Genomic DNA, 20,879 nt, shown 5'->3' on the forward strand with positions numbered 1-20,879 from the left:
AAACTGAAATCAACTTCCCTGGAAAATGTATTTATGTGGAGCAGGCATCCTCCAGCTACATGCATGAATTCATGAGCCTGAATTAATTCTCAGTTTCCATACAAGTGCTTGGACATAGCGCTCAAAATAAAAATTATCAGTCAGCTTAGGCTTAACATTGGTCTAAAACAAGGTAATGTCCTCAAATTCCAATAGTTAGCAATAAAATGTTTATTTATCTCTGCTATGGCAGATCTGTCTTGGATCAACTGTATATTTTCTCTACTCTGAAACTAAGGGTGATGGCAGGGGGAAATGAGAGACAGCAGAAGATGAGTTGGCTGTTAATGTTTCTCAGTGGCACATGTTACAGGTTCTTTTTTACTCACATTTTATTTCACAAAGCAATTCTGATAACCCAGTCTCAATTCTGTGATCTAAAATATATACTTCTTATGTAGCAAGATGTATAAAGGAAGACTGGATATTTTGAACAACAATATGATCTACCAAAAGAAGTTTAGATTTTAATTTTTCCTTATTTTTTCTTACTTTTCCAGAGTCAAGAATCTCGACTCTAGAAAATATCCAGTAAAGGAAGACTGGATATTTTGAACAACAATATGATCTACCAAAAGAAGTTTAGATTTTATTTTTTGTTTTATTTTTATTTTTTCCTTATTTTTTCCTCACTTTTCTAGAGCCAAGAATCTTCAAATGTAGGACCTTGTAATCATTAAGTTTACAGTTCACTCAAGTTTTCTCCATTTTGGTGACAACAAATAAGAGGATCAAGGTGACATTGATCTATTATACAGAAAAATCTATTGTTTATATTTGGTTTGATTGGATAACTACTTTAAATGATTGATTTGATTCAGAGCTTACAAAAATAGCACAACTCTTTGCTGGACAAAAGGCAAAAATAATTTAAGGCAAAATTACTCATCTAGGTATAAAACAAAATAATCACTTAGGTAGCTAACATTCTTTTAAAATAGATAATTTTTTCATTATTTAAGAGAACTTTTAATTTGAGATAATTGTGCATTCATGTGGAGTTGTAACACGTAACACAGAGAAATGCTGTGTACCATTTACTCAGTTTCCTCTAATGGTAACATTTTACAGAACTATAGAACTATGTTACAACCAGGTGTTAATATTGATGCAGTCTGCAACTCTTACTCAGATTTCCTGAGGTCTACTTTTATTCACTTGTGTGTGTATTTACGTCTGTGAAATTGTATATTGTGTGTAGATTTATGTGTTCATCACTGAGTCAACACACAGAATAGTTCCATAACCACAGGACCTGTTGTGCTGGACTTTTATTACCATACCACCCTGCCCACCCTCCCAAGTTCTAATCTATGGCAAAACTAAACCATTTTCTACTCTATAATTTTGTCATTTCAATAATTCTATGTAAATGAATTCATAGACAATGTTTAATCTTTTGGGATTGATGTGTTTTTACTTAGCACTTGTCAGATCAACCAAAGTTCTTCTATGTATTAATCATTGGTTATTTTTGGTTGCCGAAAAGTTCTTAATGGTATAGATATGTTATAGATTATATCATTCATTTAAGGGCAACTGGGTTATTTTCAGGTTTTTGTTATTACAAGTTCTGTCATTTTATTATTTATATTTATTTTTTTGAGACAGTCTCTCACTCTGTCACCAGGCTGGGGTGCAGTGGCATGATATTGGCTCATTGCAACCTCCGCCTCCTGGTTTTAAGCGATTCTCCTGCCTCAGCCTCCCAAGCAGCTGGGACTGCAGGTGCATGCCACCACATCAGCTAATTTTTTATATTTTTAGTAGAGACGGGTTTTCACCGTGTTAGCAAAGATTTTCTCAATCTCATGACCTCATGATTCACCCCAAAATGAAGAACAATGGGAGAATCAGCCTCCCAAAGTAATGGGATTACAGGTGTGAGCCACCACACCTGGCCTCTTCTGTTTTTTATTCCTCTATTCCTCATTTCTTTTCTGTGGATTGTGTGAACATTTTTTAGAATTTTATCTTCAGTGATTTATAGGGTTTTTCAGTGTGCTTTAATTAGCAGTCACTAGTCACAAAATACTTTGTGGCTTATCTTAATCTACTGGTATCAATAGAAGTTTGGAAATTTGATTTTACTTAAGCTCACTCTACCCTATCCTCTTTTAAATATAATTGCCTTGAGTGCCAGATAATATTATCATTTTTGTTTCAATCATCAAACATAATGTATAAAATTTATGAGGATAAAGATAATCTATTGTATGTCCTCATCTTTTGCTCTTATCATTGTTCTTCATTTTGATGCTCCATTATTCTTTTTATAAATCATTTTATTTACTTTTGATGAAATTTATTTGACCACTCTTTAATGGTAGATATACTAGAGGCAAATTATTTTCATTTCCTCAATCTGAAAATGTCTTTATCTCCCTTCATTCATAAAAGATAGTTACACCAGATAAAAAATTTTTATTTGGCCGGGCGCAGTGGCTCAAACCTGTATCCCAGTACTTTGGGAGGCTGATGCAGGTGGATCATGAGGTCAGGATTTCAAGACCAGCCTGGCCAAGATGGTGAAACGCCATCTCTACTAAACTACAAAAATTAGCCAGGTGTGGAGTGGCAGGCACCTGTAATCCCATCTACATGGGAGGCTGAGGCAGGAGAATTATTTGAACCTGGGAGATGGAGGTTTTCATTGAGCCGAGATGGCACCACTCTACTCCAGCCTGGGACACAGAGTGGGACTCCATCTCAATATATTTATGTGTGTGTGTGTGTGAATAAATATGTAATTTATTCATATATATATGAATAAATGTTTCATCTTAAATATACACACATATATTTAAGATAAAACATATTTATAGATATATTTATCTTGCCAGATATGTCTGATGTGGTTAGATTTTGTGTCTCCACCCAAATCTCATTAAGAATTGTAGTCACCATAATCCCCAGAATCCTCATGTGTCAAGGGAGAGAGCAGGTGGAGGTAATAATCATGGGAGTGGCTTCCCTCATGCAGTTCTCATGATAGTGAGCTCTCTTGAGATCTGATTGTTTTAAAAGGGGCCCTTTCCCCTTCCTTTGGCACTTCTCCTTCCTACCACCTTCTGAAGAAGGTGCCTTGCTTCCCCTTCACCTTCCACCATGATTGTAATTTTCCCGAGGCCTCCCCAGCCATGCTAAACTATGAGTCAATTGAACTTCTTTTCTTTATAAATCACACAGTCTCAGGCAGTTCTTCATAGCAGCATAAAAACAGACTAATACAGTATCTTTATCTTAACAGATATGCACATGAAATGTACATAGATATTTTCTTTCAGCATTTGAAAAGTGATGTGTCACTTTCTTCTATTTCCTCTGATTTCAGATTTGAAATATACTGTAATTCAAATTGGCATTCCCCTGTTGGCAATGTGTCCTTTAACTCTTGCTACTTTTAAGTTGGTTTGCTTTGCCTTTAGTTTTGAGAAGATTAATTATTATGTGTGTTGACATAGATTTCTTTGGGTTTACCTTATTTGGGATTCTTTAGCTTCTTGAATAGTTTCATTTGTCTCACCAGTTTTGGCAAGGATTCAACTATTATTTATTTGGATACTTTATTTACCCTACTTTTTTTCTCTTCTTATTCCAGGATTCTGATAGAATGAATATTGTGTATATATCTCTCCAATACACGTGTAAATGTGCATTTGTGTATTTCATAGATAAACAGGTGTTTTCTTTCAACACTTGAAAGATGTTCCATTTCTTTTGTTTTCTGTGATTTGAAATTAGAAATCGGTGGTAATTCAAATAGGCATTCCCCTGTTGGAAATGTGTCGTTTATCTCTTGTTCTTTAAAAGGTTTTACCAAACTTAAAAGTAGCACAGGTTCCTGATTTAATATGTCCTTGATGCCGCTGAGTCTATACCCTGTCTTCTCCAGTCTACTATTGGGTCTATCCGTCCAGTTTTCACTTTGGTCATTTTATTTTTCAGTGTTATAATTTCCATTTGGTTTATTCTTAAAACATTTATTTGCCAAGATTTCTAATTCTTTGTTTCAAAAGAATATAAAATTGCTTTTCAAAGCACTTTTATGATAACTGCTTTAAAGTACTTGTCAGTATATCCTGACATATAAAATATCCTTGTACTGGCATCAGTTGATTGCTTTCTTAATTAAGTTTGTCCTTTTACTGGTTCTTGGTGTCATGGGCTATTTTTATTAGAATTTTCATAAATTCTTCTTTCCAGAAAATACTTGTTCTTTATATAACTATTTTATACAGATCTTTGGGCTTATAGTACAGGCACTTGGATGTATAGGAAATAATTTAAGTGGATGCAAGTGGTGCTTTTGCACCCATCACTTCCTCACCTCTACAGCTCTGGACCCCAGTAAACACTGCTTGCAAAATCAGTTTTAGGTGTCGACATTTTTTTGTGGAAATTTATGAGAAGGGACTGGTTTCTGCTCTTTTTAGTATAATGGAAGAACATATAAAATTTTACCAATTATAGAATCTGTTGAAATTGAAAATTATGGAGGAAGAAAGTAAAAAGAAATTAAAGAGATTTCTCCTTGAAGCAATTATGGAATAGTTTTTTTCAGGCTAAATTATCACTGAAAATGACTATGGAAGGTGGAAAATTTGAAAAAAAAAAATTCAAGACACAGGAGAGTTTCAAATGCATGAAAGAGATATCAAAGATTGCATATTTAAAAAGATAAAGGAAATGCAGAGAATTGACCCCACATTTGGTTCTGATGTCTTTAGACATGTGCTGATTCAAAATAAAAGTACTAGACCCTGGAAGAAGATAAAAATTGGCTGGGAGTGGTGGCTCATGCTTGTAATTCCAGAACCTTGGGAAACTGAGGTGGGTGGATCACTTGGAGTCAGGAGTTCAAAACCAGCCTGGCCAACATGGTGAAACCCCATCTCTACTAAAAATACAAAAATTAGCCAGGTATGATAACACATGCCTGTAATCCCAGCTGCTCAGGAGGCTGAGGCACAAAAATAACTTGATCTTGGGAGGCGGAAGTTGCAGTGAGCTGAGATCATGCCACTGCACTCCAGCCTGGGTGACAGAGTGAGATCTTGTCTTAAAAAAAAAAATTGTCAAAGCTTTAATATTTATGTTTTTAAATACATATTTTCCATGGAAAAAGAATGCAAAAATGCAAAATTTTACCAAAATCTTGAATAAGCAGATAATAGAAACAGATTTAAAGGATACTGTTATTAAGGTTAATATACATGAGGATGAGGATTAAAATAATTGTGATTATTATTCAAAAAGTTGAATATAAAGACAGAACATACAGAACATTGATAATGATAGAAAATGAAATAGAAAATCTGGAACTTACAAATATAGAAATTAAAATTAGGGGCAAAATAAATTTAATTGGAGACTTAGCTGTATGAAAGAGTTTATTAACAAATTAAAAGTTAGATCATAGAAAACTGTATACGCTAAAGAAAAAATTAACGGAAATTAAGCTAAATGTAGAGAAAGGAAAAAGATGTATAGGACAAGGCATAAAAAAATCTAAAATATATGTACTTAGACTCCAAAAAAGTGAGCAGAGTGGAATGAGGCAGAAATATATATATGCGATAATAGCTGAGCATTTTCTAAAACTGACAAGAGACTTGAAGCTACAGTTTCAAGATTTGCTATAAACCTTAAGCAAGAAAAACATAAATAAAATCAAGCTTGCAACCAAAAAATAAAAGAAATTTTTTTAAAGTAGTCAAAGAAAAATAAAGGAAAAAACCAGAATAATGACATCTTCAAAGTGATGAAAGAAAATAATTGACAAACTAGAATTCTATGTTCATGAAAAGGGCCTTTCAAAAGTGAAGGAAAACTACAAAGACTGGGTGAAATTTTTACCAGAAGATTGATATAAATGCAATCAATTATTGAAGGACGTCATTAAGTTAGAAAGAAAACAACCACAGATGGAAACAATTAACATCATAGTTAACAGTGAAGAATTAAAAAAACCCTCCCCTTTTCTGAAATTAAGAACAAGACAAAGCTTCCTGCAATCATCAGTTTTATTTATTAGAGTACTAAAGGTCTGGTTTGTCACAAAAGGTAACAAGAAAATAAAAGTTTAATGATTGACCAATACACACAAAAAACCCATTATTCAAAGTTAATATATTGACAATAAAACATCCAAGTTAATCTACAAATCATCTTTTACAATTGAAAAGTATTTTAGCAGTGGAATTAATTGCCTTTCTACATACCAGAAAAGGGAAAATAATAAAGATGATCTTAAGAAAAAAAATGGAGAACTAATACTAACAGAATTATTATAAGGTATTTTAATTAACATATTGAGGTACCATTAAAAAATAAATTTTTATATAACAGAGTTATAGAACTTACCCACACATCTATGGACATAGCATTGTAAATATTGCACATAGCATTGTAAAGAGTAGTAATGGATAATCTTCAATACTTCTTAATTTCACTCAACAAATGTTTATTAAGCATTTACCGGGTGTTAGGGACTGCTTTAGGCATTTGGATATACAGCTGTGAACAACACAGAAATAGACAAAAGTATCTTATTTCATCAAGCTTACATGCAGGCTGGTTTTCAGCCCTGGCTGGATATTGGAATACCATGGGGGAGTTGAAAAATCACATTGCATAGGCCATATGTCTCAGAATTCTGAAATTCTGTAGTCCAAAATGGGGACTAGGAACAGGTTTATTTATTGCTTCACAATATTTATAAATATTTATGGGGCACATGTGATATTTTAATGCCTGCATATAATGAGTAATGATCAATAAATACTTCTATCTTAATTGGATGACTAGGTAAAATTATGAGTCTTGAGATCTAACTAAAATGAACACAATCCCAAATAAATTCCAGTGGCTTTTACATTAACATATGATAGACAATATCATACCTTCTAAAAATAGCATCACAGATTAGCTTCCTACCCTCAGATTAAGCAAATATGTCTTTAATAGATCAAAAACACTTTTCAACAAATAAAAAATCAATTCAATCATTTTTAAACTAATAAAATTTGTTGCTCTGAGAATACCATTGAGTGAAAATGCATCATCAAGTGGGAAAATAGATAAAAAGACTAACAAATATTGGCAATGATATGGAGAAGCTAAAACTCTTACTAACCGCTGTAAATGTAAATTGGTGCAATCATTTTTGAAAGATGATTTGCTAATTTGTAAGCTCTACTGTCAATGAATATTGACTATAGATAAATATGGTATACATATATTCTTCAACCACGCAAACTCAGGCAAAGGAATATATGAATAGATTACATGCATATGTGCACCAAATAACTTGCACTGAAATCTTCGTAGCATCTTTATTTGTAGTAGTCTAAAATCGGAAACTGCTCAAATGTTAATCAAGAGTAGAATGAATATAAATCCTGTAAAATATTTATACAGTGGGCTAGTAGTTTCCTTGAAAATGAATGAACCACTATTACGCAAAAGAAAGTAAATGAATTTTAGGAGCATGATATTGAGTGAAAGCAGCCAAACACAAAGTAAATCATGATGCATAACTACATTTATATGAAGTTAAAGGCATGAAAAATAACTATACTGCATTAAAAATTAGATTAGGGTTATCTTTGTGGAAGAGTGAGAAGGTTGTAATACAGGGCTTAGGAAGAAGCACAAAGAGGACTCCTAGAGAAGCTGGGAGCAAGAGGGCCAAATGGAAACTTCCACTCATAGTCCACCCTGAAGGAATACCAAATTTAAACAACTAACTACGTATGATATTTTATATTATATATGATATGTTTGGCTCTGTGTCTCCACCCAAATCTCATCTTGTAGCTCCCATAATTCCCACGTGTTGTAGGAGGGACCCGGTGGGAGATGAGTGAATCATGGGGGTGGGTCATTCTCATTCCGTAATTGTGATAGTGAATGTGTTTCACAGATCTCATGGTTGTAAAAATGGGTGTTTCTCTATATAAGCTCTCTTTTTATTGCCTGCGACCATCCATATAAGATGTGACTTGCTCCTCCTTGCCTTCCACCATGATTGTGAGGCCTCTCCAATCGCGTGGAACTGTAAGTCCAATTAAACCTCTTTTTTTTTTTTTTTTTTTGGAAATTGCCCAGTCTTGGGTATATCTTAATTAGCAGTGTGAAAATGGACTAATACAGTAAATTCATACCAGTAGAGTGGGGTGCTGGTGAAAAGATACCCAGAAATATCAAAGCAATTTTGGGACTGGGTAAGAGGCAGAGATGTTGAAACAGTCTGGAGGGCTCAGAAGACAGGAAAATGTGGTAAAGTTTGGAACTTCCTAGAAACTTGTTGAATGACTTTGCCCAAAATGCTGATAGCAATATGGACAATAAAGCCCAAGCTGCAGTAGTCTCAGATGGAAATGAGGAACTTGCTGGGAAATAGAACAAAAGTGATTCTTTCATTTTCTGAGGAGAAATTCAAGCCAGCTGCAGAAATATTCATAAGTAATGAGGAGCTGAATGTTAATCCCCAAGAAAATGGGGAAAATGGGGAAATTATCTCCAGGGCATGTCAGAGGTCATCCTGGCAGTCTCTCCCATCACAGGCCTGGAAGCCTAGGAGGAAAAACTGGTTTCTTTGGCCAGGCCCAGGGTCCCAGTGCTGTGTGCTGCCTAGGGATTTGGTGCCCTGTGTTCCAGTCACTCCAGCTGTGGCTGAAACAGACCAAGTTAGAACTTGGGCTGTGGCTTCAAAAGGTGCAAGCCCCAAGGCTTGGCAGCTTCCACATGGTGTTGAGCCTGAGAGGGTGCAGAAGTCAAGAACTGAGGTTTGGGAACCTCCGCCTAGATTTCAGTTGAATGGAAACGCCTGGATGCCCAGGCAGAATTTTGCTGTAGGGGCAGAATTATCATGGAGAACCTCTGCCAGGGCAGTGCAGAAGGCAAATAAGAGGTGGGAGCCCCCACACAGAGTCCCTACTGGGATACTGCCTAGTGGAGCTGTGGGAAGAGGACTGCAGTCCTTGAGACCCCAGAATGGTAGACCCACTGCCAGCTTACACTATGTGGTTGGAAAAGTCACAGAAACGCAATGCCAGCCTGTGAAGGCAGCCAGGAAGGAGGCTTCACCCTGCAAAACCACAGGGGCAGAGTTACCCAAGATTATGGGAACCCACCTCTTGCATCAGCATGACTTTGATATGAGACATGGAGTCAGATGAGATCATTTTTAGAGCTTTAGGACTTGACTGCCCTGCTGGATTTTGAACTTGCATGTGGTCTGTATCCCCTTTGTTTGGGTCAGTTTCTCCTGTTTGGAATGCCTGTATTTACCCAATGCCTGTACCCTCATTGTATCTAGGAAGTAATTAACTTGCTTTTGATTTTGTAAGCTCATAGGCAGAAGGGACTTTCCTTGTCTTGGTTGAGACTTTGGACTGTGGATTTTTGAGTTAATGCTGAAATAAGTTGAGTCTTTGGGGAATCATGGGAAGACATGATTGGATTTGAAATGTGAAGATACAAGACTTGACAGGGGCATTTTGGTACTGTGTCCCCACACAAATATCATCTTGTAGATAACATAATTTCCATGTATTATGGGAGGGACCCAGTAGGAGATTACTGAATCATGAGGTTGGATTTTTCCCGTGCTGTTCTCATGATAGTAAATGGGTCTAACAAGTTCTGATGATTTTACAAATGGGAGTTTCTCTGCACAAGCTCTCTATTTTTTCCTGCCATCATCCAACTAAGATGTAACTTGTGCCTCTTTGCCTTCCGCCATGAATTTGAGGCCTTCCCAGCCATGTGGAACTGAAAGTCCAATTAAACTTCTTTCTTTGGTAAACTGCCCAGTAGAGGATATGTCTTTTTATCAGCGGAGTGGAAACATTCTAATACAACATACAATAAAGCACCATCATAAGAACCAAAAATCAGAGCGTAATTGGATTGCTTTTAACACAAAGAAAAAATGTTTGAGGGGATGGACACTCCATTTACCATGATGTGATTACTGTGCATTGCATGCCTGTATCAAAGTATCTCATATACCTCATTAATATATACACCTACTGTATATCCACAAAAATTTTAAATTTAAAAATTTATGAAAAAGAAGATTCCTGGGCTCACACTGCATTGTGTCTTTATTTAAATGGTGATTACATGGGCATGTTCACCTAGTTAACATGCTTTCACTTTTATAGGTTATACATTAATGAAAATTTATATACAGTCATACATACATGGAAGAATGAAATCAGTTACAAGCCCATCCTGTGTAGGAATTATTTTTTTTTCTAAAGCATCTGTTTTCAAACCAAGCTTAAAATTTCTGTAGTTGGGGCACGACTAAGCTTTGAGTCACTAGTTGAATATTCTACGATTTCAGTTTTTAGACCTTTTTGAGGTATATATAAGAACATTAATTTGGTCAATTTTTTTAACCTATAGAGATATATAAATGCATGGAGGGGTGTGTGTGTATTTATGCATGGGCACTGGGAACATGCAAGTCAAAATATTAATTATCCACATAATGGAATTAGAAGTCATTTTTATTACTCATTGCTTATATTTTCTAAGTATTCAACACACAAATGTATTCCATATAAAGTGGGAAGGTGAAAATTACTCTTCTAAAGAAAAAATAATTGCCAATGAAGAGAAAACAAACAAGGACCCACTGCAATAAATAAAGTAATGGAAATGAAAGTGATAAAATCTCCTGTTGCTGTGACTTGCATCCAACCAACAGCAACCACAATGGCAACTTGTGGAGGCAGGTGACATAGCCCTCCTTAGTTGTTCTCACAGCATAGTCATAGAAATTGAAGACTTCTTAATAAGAAAGATAACAGTAGCCTCTGATATCTGAAACTGATCTGATGCTTCCACCTAAATGTCAGTGTTATTCATTACAAGCTGACCATTTTGTTCTTCAGTTGGGCATAAACCATCTTGCAGAATACTAAGTTTGGATAAGGACATTCTGAAACGTTGATAAATATAAAAAGAAAACAAATATATTTCACAAAGTGTCCTCTCTTGGCTAACGTGAGTGATGATTGTGAATTCTGCAGCGAATACAGTTTTTTCTTCATTCCAGGCTCCCTTTCTTATAGGTAAGATTCATTGAGATACTGAATGATAGAATTGCCCCTAATTAATGTCAGCATTCAATTTCAAGCAAATATCTGCTTCCTCAGGCACTCCCACAAATTACCTAACCAAAGTCCAAATACTGTACAAGTTTTGCTCTAACGTCTTTTACTGAGAAACACATTTTCCCCATGCTATATATTGTCCCTCACTGCAACAAGTAATACTTGTAAACATCAAGGTGTATTCCTGATGAATTTTTGCTGAAGGTGCTATTTTCTTAATAGTTTATTGACTAACTTTATTATATTCAGTTTTGGTGAGATTTTCAGTCAATTTCCTTTCTCTGTGGCATCCTGGGGAGGAGAAATAACTTATAAAATTAATGTTGCCTATAAAGTGTGAACAGTAGGAAGATAATTTTTCATGATGTTAAACTCTCCTTGTTTACATGACTCAACTGCATACGTGGAAGAATTTCTTAAAACTGACCTTGAGTTAATGATATTTAAACCTAAAATATTATAAAATTCACTTGTAGTTGTGATTCAAAACTTCTGGTGGTTCTCATGTTACTTTAAATCCAATGATTAAGAAAGTCATATTCATGTGGCTTGGTAACCTCAGAATATAACAATAGAAAGCTTATTTTGTACAAGTCACGGGCTGGACATTTTGTCTTCCAAGATAGAAAGAATCAAGGGGCATTACAACCAGTTTTACATTCATGAACATTGAAATCATCCTTAGTCATTTAGGAAAAACTTAATCAAGTTAAAATAGTAACAGTTATATGTTAAAGTATTTGATGAACAATCCTTGCAGAAATGCTGTGAAATATAGCTGGGCAACTTAGAGACAACTTAGTTTTTAGACAGTGAGATAAAGTGGTACTGCAAAAACAGGCACTCTATCCTAGGAATTCTAACAAAGGACAGTGGGTATGATTAATAAGTTCCAGTTAGTTCTGTTGTCATAAATACACAATATCATGCCCTTGAAAATACTCATTCTAGCTTATAATTAATGGCAAAATGTCCTTGAGATTGAGTAGATCAAACAAAATGAACTCAAGTAGGAGGTCAATTTGAGGGAGATTTTTTCCTTAAAAAAACATACACAACATAGTTTCATATTTAGAATTCAATTTCACTTGGCAGAATGAAAGCAGCAAATTGCTGCTTTATGTTTACAGGGCATAAATGCTTTCAAAGTATGAAGGCTTAGCAAAATACACTTTAATAAGAGGCAGTTTTGAAAATAAAGATAAATGAAGTTACAAAGGCAGGAATCTGTTTGGGAAGGACAAAATAGTGTGCTTGCTGTCCAACTTAGGAGTACATTTAAAATGAATGTCACTCCCTAGAGGTCCATTCGCCAAAAATGCTTTTTTAACTCAAAAATGATGTTAAATTTGATTGGCTTAATTCTTGAATTACATTAAATTTAAATCTAAAATACAAAAGAACAATAAATACACATTCAGTTTGTCTTGATGCCTTCTTTCGAATTCTCTTTCTTCAATATGAACTTACTCATATACAATAAAAATACTTTGTTGTCAAATACAAAGAGTATACTCTTAACGAATGTTTTCCATTTTGTCATGTGTATTTAATTTTGTGTGTTTATGTGAATATACATCTATGCTTATAAAGAAAAGAGAATTTAAATGTAGACTCTGATTTGATTTCATAAATTAAAAAAATATATTTGGAGTACTTTGTAAGATTTAAAAGAACAGTGTATAATAAAGAAAAAATAGTAAAGAGAAATTTTATAATTAAAACTCTTCAAGTTGAAATACGTTAATAGATTGAATACATCAAAATATTTTAAAGCAATTGCCAAGTAAATATGATATGAAAAAGAACATGTAACAACAGTGTTTAGGCAACCTCAAATGTTAAATTTCCTAAGGCCAGTCATTCTTCTCACAAAGTATGTCATAAATAATGCATTATTTCATAATGTTGCTTTGTGTTTACAGGACATCAATGTCTTTATTCTATATGTAGATGGATAAATAAACATGTAAAGTTAGTGTTTGGTGAGTTTTATGTTATTAATTTGTAACTGGTAATTATTCCTATAAATTTCTTTTAGTATGTTTCCTTCGTTATATATTTAATGTCAATTTATCCTGTGAATTTTATATATGTTTCATCTACATTAGTGGAAAGTGTGCAAGCTAATAAGACTTCAAGATTTCTGCCTCCCTCCCTAACAATCCTATTTTAAACATCACATAGCTATATTTATTATGCCTGATGTTATCATATGTTTTCTATTTCACTTTTATTTGTTTTTACTACATTATTTATGTATTTGCACTTAATGTTATTTTTATTCAGGGAGAAAATTAGATTACTCTTCATGTATCATTAATTTAAATCTGTGTTTATAAGTACATATGAATTTTGGAAAATCAATCACTTATCCATTAAAATCAATGTTTTTAAAATAACAAGTAATATAATAAATATTTTTGTATTATATCAAGTACATATTATACATTTATTAAAGCAAAAAGTAGAAAGAGGTAATTTGACTACGTGTACCCATAATTGACATTTTTTTCTGTATATTAATGGAAAGAATTGTCTGTTACTTAAGTAGCTTTAAAATGGCAAAATGCCATATGTCATTTTGAAAGTCATACACTGGATAGATTAGCAACACAGTTTGAAACATTATCCCCTACAGGGGAATCTATTCACTCAATAGCTTATAGCAAGTGACAACTGCAGCAAGTTTCCATTGCACAGCACAGTAAGCTATGAAAAACCCCAAACCATAACAGTTCGTTATGTTATTCTCTCATGTTAGATTTTGGACAATATCACTCTGACTCAATTTTTTTATATTGGGATTTTAAAGTTTTTATTTTTTATATATATAATAGATGTACATACATTGTGAGTTCATATAGTTTGACACATTTATATAATCAAATTAGGGTAATTGAACTGACCATAACTTTAAACATTTTTCTTTATGCTAGAAATATTCAAATTGTTCTCTTCTAGCTATTTTGAAATGTACAATAAAGATTAATGTTAACTATAGTCATCCTATTGGTATTATCAAACACCAGGTCTTCTTTATTCTACCTAAGTGTGTATTTGTGCAAATTAATCGACTTCATTTTATTTCCCACTCCTCCCTTCCTTTTCCCATTTCTCCCTTCCCTTCCCCACCTCTGGGAACTAATCTGCTCTTGACCAATCTAATCTCTATCTTCGTGAGATCCACTTTTTTAGCTCCCACATATGAACAACAAAGTGATATTTGTACTTCTGCACTTGGCTTACTTCACTTATCATAATGACCTCCAGTTCCATCATGTTGCTGATAATGACAGAATTTCATTATTTTTTATTCATGGCAGAATAGTGCTTCATTGTGTATATATACCATATTTTCTTCATTTATCCATGGATGGGTGCTTATGTTTATTCCATATTTTGACTGTTGTGATTAGTGCACCAATAAACATGGGAGTGAAAATATCTCTCTGATAATATTAACTTCCTTTCTTTTGGATTTATACCTAATAGTGGAATTGCTGGAAAACATAGTAATTCTATTTTTAGTTTTTTGAGGAAACATCATACCATTTCCCAAAATGGTTGTACTAATTTACATTCCCAACTACAGTGTATAAAAGAGTTTCCCTTTCTTCACATCCTCATCAGCATTTGCTATTTTTTTTTTGTCTTTTTGATGACAGTCACTGTAACTGAGTTAAGATGATACCACATTGTGATTTTAATTGCAATTCCCTGATGATTATTGATGTTGAGTCTTTTTCATATACCTGTTTGCCATTTGCATGTCTTCTTTTGAGAAATGTCTATTCAGATCAATTTTTTTAATTGAGTTACTGGGATTTTGTTATTGAGCTATTTGAGAACCTTATATATTGTTATAAATCCTTTGTCAAATGGATAGTTGGCAAATATTTTCTTTAATTCTGTGGAATGTTTCTTCATTCTGTTGATTGTTTCCTTTGCTGTGCAGAGCTTTTTGCTTGGTATAAGCCTATTTTTCCAATTTTGGTTTTGTTGTCTGTCCTTTTGAAATCTTACACAAAAATTCTTTGCCCAGACTCAATGTCCTGGGATGTTCTTTCAAGATTTCCTTCTAGCAGTTTCATAGTTTCGGGACTTGGATTAAAATCTTTCATCTATTTTGATTGGAGTTTTGTGAATGGTGAGAGATAAAGATCTAATTTTATTCTTCTGCATATACAGCTTTCCCAGCACCAGTTATGGAAGAAGCTGTTCTTTTGTTATTGTACGTTTTTTGATGCCTTTGTTTAAAATTAGTTGGCTGTAAATGTACAGACTTATGTTTGTGTTCTCTACTTTGTTCCATTGGTTTATGTGTCCACGTTTATGTCATTTCCATGCTAATTTGATTATTGTAGTTTTATATTTGAAGTGTGCTGCCTCTAGCTTTGTTCTTTTTGCTCGGGATACCTTTAGCTATGTGGGAGATTTTGAGTTCCATGTAAATTTCAGGATTTTTTTTTTTTTAATAGAGTCTTGTTCTGTCACCCAGGCTTGAGTGCAGTGGCACATTGGTTCACTGCAACCTTCGCCTCCCCAGTTCAAGCAATTCTCCTGCCTCAGCCTCCCGAGTAGCTGGGACTACAAGTGCATGCCACAACACCCAGCTAATTTTTGTATTTTTAATAGTGATGGGGTTTCACTATGTCAGCAAGTCTGGTCTCAAACTCCTGACCTTGTGATCAGCCTGCCTCAGCCTCTCAAAGTGAGGGATATTTTTTCTTGATTTCTGTGAAGAATGTTAGTGGTATTTTGATAGGGTATGCATTGAGTCCATAAAACGCTTTGGATAGTATTGTCATGTTAACAGTATTCTAATGTATGATCATAGAATATTTTTCCATTTATTGTATCTTCTTCAATACCTTTCATCAGTTTTTTGTAGTTTTCCTTGTGTAGGTATTCCACATCTTTGACTAAATTAATTCCTGGGTGTTTTATATTCTCTATAGCTATTGTAAATGAGATTGCTTTCTTGATTTTGTTTTCAGGATGTTTATTGTTGGCATACAGAAATGTTACTGATTTTGCATGTTGATTTTTGTATCCTGCAACTTTACTGAATTCATTTATCATTTCTAACAGTTTTTTTTTGGTGGAGTCTTTAGGTTTTTCCACATATAAGACCTTGTATACAAGGCTAATTTGACTTCTTCCTTTCCAATTGAATATCCTTTATTTCTTCTTTTTACCTAACTGCTTTGGCCAAGACTTCCAGTATTTTATTGAATAAAAGGCTCAAATTTAAAAGTACTGCTTCTCAATTCTACTTGATCAATCAAATCACCTAGACAACTTTATGAAATCCTAATGCCTTTTTCCTTCTTCATCTTTTCTGATAAAAATGCTGTATGATGGGCCCTGGGCAAGGGTATATTTCTTTAAATATACCACTAGTGGTATAACGCGTAGTCAGAGTTGAGCACAATTGACTTAAAATCAGCTGTATGGTTACTTTTAACATATTTAAGTTGAAATTAGTATAATTATAAATTATTATCCTCAGAATCTAACACATATTACTAACTATGACCTGTTATGAAATCAGTATAGTACTACGGTTTTGGTAGAAGTCAAGAGGGTTCAGCTCTGTGTCACAAATAAGTAAGTGTGAATTTCAAAGAAAGCTGAGAATCCATGATGTTTAAAAAGTAATTCTTTTTAATGGCACAAATGTCCATTTTATAAATGAAATACTCTATAGAGTTATATATGAAAAAATATTGGTTTTAAATTAGACCAGTATAGAAACACAGGCTCTAATGTTTGCTATTGGATTAATTGTTAATTTTTCCAGATCTTGATCTCTTTCTCCATAGATCATAAAATCTTTTACAGTCATTTTGAAAGTTTATTAATGGTAATTAATCATTTAGTAGTTACATAATAAATGTCAGTCTCCCCTAGAGTACTTTCATTATTTGTGTGTGCTTTAGAAAAGTAATTATGCAACTAAAAGTCAGGCAGATTAATTCTTGAATAAAATATGTATCAGAGTTTTTTGAAATCTACCTAGTAATTCTACACTATTTAACTAATTGGTCCAAACTAATTAAACCAATAAAATATGAATTGACTATTGAAATTTAAAAGAATTTTATAAATGGACCCACTTATAAATATTACCTATCAGTCCATCTATTCATGATAACATTTAAAAAATTCTAATTAGCTGTCAAGAGTTCATAAATATCTCAGTCATGTAAGATAGATTGTAATTCCAGTTGTTCAGAACTATTTGATGATGGGCAACATTTCTTTTGGCTTATTAAATGCAATTCAATTTTTTTGACCTTGACAAAATAGTATCTCCATTATATGCATATTTACATTATTTTTTTCTGTGCTTTTTATTTTCAGACCTGGAATTTCTGTCCATGGCCAATACATTCAAGATTCTTCTGCAAATCTATACAGTTGTAAGTGCTGACTAAAAATTTGATAAAGGGAGGTAAGGCATATTAATTTCCTAGATATCTAGAATGGCTAGATTATAAAACCCAAAAAGTTATCAGTTCTACAAATTGCCTGCCTGGCTTTTTTCAGATGCTCTGCCTACTCTTTTCAACTTTGAATAGGGTGCAGGGATGTGGGACACAGAATATGGCTATGTAGAAAACAGGGAACTTTTTGAGCAACTCCATCATCACGGGAATATGCTGAGATATAGCTCTTGTGATATAAGCACCAAAATGCCTTGTTCATTCTAACCTCTTGCTGTTGCTAACTACACTCTCTATGCTTTAGGTCTACGAGAGCTGCCTTAGCAATTCTGGAATATCATAATCTGTCTTTTTTTTTGTGGGTTTATTTTTGTGAGTTTACATATACTGTTCACTCAATAGGGAATGATCTTTCATTTTATTTGCTCCTAGTTAGCTGCTATTAATCCCTGAAATTCAGCTGTGTGCTGTCTCTTCTGGGAAGCCACCCCTATCGTCTGCCTGCTGCCTATGTAGAAACTCGGGCATGTGTATTCTCATAGCATATTACTCTTACTCTATTTGAAGCACTCCTTTCAATCTATAGATATTCTTTTACTTCTAGGTAAAAATCTGGCTTATGACAGCATCATTCTGTATTTCATAAGCTCATTTTTGAAGATCAAACATTAATATGTGTGGAATATATACATAACATTTATTTTAATATGTATATTTTGATATGTATATTTAAGAATTAATTATGACTTTTTCAAACACATTAAGACTGACACTGCTGCTTTTTAGCAAAATATTTAAATGTACCCATGTATTTATTAAGATAGCAATCCAGGATCAATAGTATCAAAGTAAAAATTGTAAAATCTAATTATCTTGAAAGAACATAACTAAAAAATAATAAAAATTATAGACCACCAAATAAATATATATATATATATCACTTAAGACACATTAATTATTAGATACAAAAAGTAAAAGCAGAATTGAACAAAAGGAATTCTTCACCTAGTAATAGACAGTCTAAACAGATATAATTTATGTGAAATGATGGAAACAAATCTTATAAAGATAATATTATTGTGGAATTTCATGACTATAACCTTCTTGACCTAGAAAGTAATGATTTAATGGAAAAAAAAGTAAATTATATGCATCACTTATTTAATAAAGTCTGGGAACCAAGACTAAGCACAAAATAAAGATTTATTACTCAAGCCAAATTAAATTTGATGTGAATGAGAAATATTTATCAGAATGGTAACACTGATGCTAACTTATCTCTTGTTAGAGAGTTCACTAATAATTAGGAAAATCTATACTTATAATTTACACAAAATAAATAATATTTTGACTTCATGATAAAACCTACAGGTAGACTGAAAATTGAAAGCTTTCTTGCTTTCTTTATAAAATTATTGTTTTGTGATATTTTTATCTGTTACATGCAGAACATTTTAATGAAAGCTTATTATATAAACAAGTAAACCAACTAATATTAAGCATGTTATGAGTGAAGCAAATATTCAAAATTTGAAGACATTTAGGTTCTTTTCTACAGACACATTTAACTGTAAGAAAATAGAGTCTACACAATTAAAATCATTTTTTGAGATATATTGCTGCAATTTTTTTTTACCTTAAACTGTTTTGGATATATTTTGGCTCAACTGTCTTCAAATATATTCCAGAATAATCATATTTCCTGATAGTGTTATTTCCGACATTTACAGTGCTACACCCTGAAAGTGAAAATGAAAATGCATGACTATCACATAAGACATAGTGAGTTCATTTATTTTTCTCTCAGCATGAATTATCAGAAATGAGTCTGATATTTTTTCTCTATAATATACCTATTGACAAATATTTATTTAGCTCAGAAATAAATTTTTATTGTGGAGAATCAGCGTTAGTATCACAGTGATAACATCCAATACAAACAGAATTCCAACATTCTCTTGTTCATAATTTATGTTCCAAAGACAACTGAAATTGCCCAAAGTACACTGTTAATCAAACTATTTTGTACTTCTTTCCCAAGCACTTCTGACTTTCTCTGCCCTCTGTCTCTTGTCCATTTCTGTTTTTGCTCAAATAGCTTGTTCATGTGGTAGAGGAAGAAGCAACATTCAAATATATGGAAATGTAGATTGGTGACAGTCTATTCAGGGTTCTTTATTAGTTTTATAACCAGTTTCTCTTACCTGAAATTAAATCTTTTTACCTAGAATATATATCTTTGTGTGTGTGTGTGTGTGTGTGTGTGTGTGTGTGTGTGTGTGTGTGTGGAAAATGCCTACCTTATCCAGTCTTTGATCACCACAGTTCCCTACTATTTATTTCCCACAAATTTTCAACCCAGCTTTGTGTCAAAACGATGTTGGAAAGTGCAGTTGCAGAAGTTTCAACTTATTTTAAAAATGTGTTTCTAATGCAAACATAAACATTTATGAAAGTGGGATAAGGGCCCTTATTCATTCAAGTTTGTCACTATAGTTGTGGGTAATGGCTTTGGTTTGAAAGAGTCTGGGAGAGGAAGAGAGAATGACAGAGAATGAGTTCCAGTTGGAACACATTGTTTTTAAAACACTGGTGGAGTACCAATATGAAATGCTCAGAAAGTAGTTGGAAATATGTCTGAACATCAAGAAAGGGCCCAGACCTAGGAATAAATATTTGAGAGGCAGCTTTTTGAAGCCTAAGAAGGTTTAAGTGCGTGTGTGTACAGGTGCGTGTGTGCGCACTCACACAGACACATGGCATATAATCAAGGCTCTCTGCGATTTGACCCATGCCTATTTCTCACTCTGCTCCTCCCCTCCATTTGATCATTTGAAAAGAGTGAAAAAGTTGTAGTACCCCAAGTATGCCATATTTCAAGATTCTTTCTGGAATGTCCCCCATCTTCTCTTTGCCATCATAATTCCTAGAAAATTTCTCCCCCTTTAAGATCCTGCTAGGAAGTTTATATGTGTAAGATTTTCCATGACCCTGAAGTAAGAATGATTCACTCTATTCTTCCTTCCCCCGTTTATTTAGGTATTTATCACATTCACTGCAGTTATTTGTTTAATACTCAGCTGATGTTATGCTCTTTTAAGACAAGTTATATCTTATTTATCCGTAACATAAGCACATTTTAAAAATATTTGCTGAATAAATGAATGAATTAAGTAATCTATCAATCTAATAGGTCTTTCGACTTACCCACTAGAGCATATTTTCTTTTGCAATAATTCACAAAATTTATCAA

The sequence above is a fragment of the Cebus imitator genome, unplaced genomic scaffold, assembly GCF_001604975.1.
Source record: "Cebus imitator isolate Cc_AM_T3 unplaced genomic scaffold, Cebus_imitator-1.0 Scaffold27, whole genome shotgun sequence".
Classification (NCBI taxonomy): domain Eukaryota; kingdom Metazoa; phylum Chordata; class Mammalia; order Primates; family Cebidae; genus Cebus; species Cebus imitator.